We start from the raw sequence: 1,182 nt of genomic DNA on the forward strand, positions 1-1,182 counted from the left end.
CTGGACACAGCACTCCAGGGGTGGCCTCACCAGTGCTGAGTCCAGGGGAAACCACATCATTTGTAGCTTTGCTTAAATTATGTGGCTGATGGCATTTTAAACCAAAAATATTGGCCATTGATCACTTCTTCAGCAGCAAAACAACAAAAATGGGCACCCTTTAGCTTGTAGTTCTTTACTACTTGTTGTAGAGGGACTACAGGGAATGTTCATGTACTCCTGGCTGCTACGGAGATGCAACAATCCTCACTTCCCATGGGGCAGGAGAGTCTTTACAGACTCCATATATGCTTTTTGATACACCTGGACTTGTTATTTGAATAGATTTCTTTGAAATACTGATTATATTTTGAGGAAATAGAAAGGGTTTGGTGAGGAACTGGAACCCAAACTGCACCAGGCTCTGGATGCAGCACAAGAGCTCAGAAATTCAGACAACAAAAGGAGCAGAAATATGAGTTAAAGGCCAAACTTTAAAATAAAGAATTAAAGAAAATATTCTGCCAATTTTCCCCCGTTTTGAAGGAAAATTCAGAATGGGAAATGTGGGAAAGTAATACTAGTTTTAGTGGCTTATCACTATTTCTTCTAGAACTTCCTAGACTTCTAGAACAGTCCATTTTCATTTTATTCCCATTTATTCACATTCTGCACCTAAAAAGCACCCGGCTAAAGTGGATTTAAACTGTCTGGGTACTACTTGGGATTGCAGGGAATGTTTGTGGCTACTTCAGAGATGCAACAACCCTCACTGGATCCACAGGAAGCAGGAGAGTTTTCTGATCCCCATCCTGCACCTAAAAAGCACCCAAATAAAGTGGGTTTCACACAGACTAACATTAGCTCTGTGGAGATCATCCCCTTCACAATCCAAGTGCTCAGGGCACTTCACAGCTGCCACAGTTTGCCTTTGAGAATTGCAGGATTAGTATTTATTTGATAGTTTGCACACACACGTGTGCTCTAAAGAACAAAATGCCTGCATACAATAACAAATCCCAAAAGAAAAGCCCACTAAAGTGAATAAAAATGAACCCAGAATTCTACATATTAAACAGTAGAGTTTGGTTGGTTGATTTGGGGTTTTTTGTTTTTCTACAAGGCATTTTGACTTGTGATGTATTTCTCTTGACTGGTGATGTAATTATTTCTCATAACTTGTATTTCTCATGCCTTGTGATG

The sequence above is a fragment of the Corapipo altera genome, unplaced genomic scaffold, assembly GCF_003945725.1.
Source record: "Corapipo altera isolate COAL_440 unplaced genomic scaffold, ASM394572v1 171, whole genome shotgun sequence".
In the NCBI taxonomy this organism is placed as follows: domain Eukaryota; kingdom Metazoa; phylum Chordata; class Aves; order Passeriformes; family Pipridae; genus Corapipo; species Corapipo altera.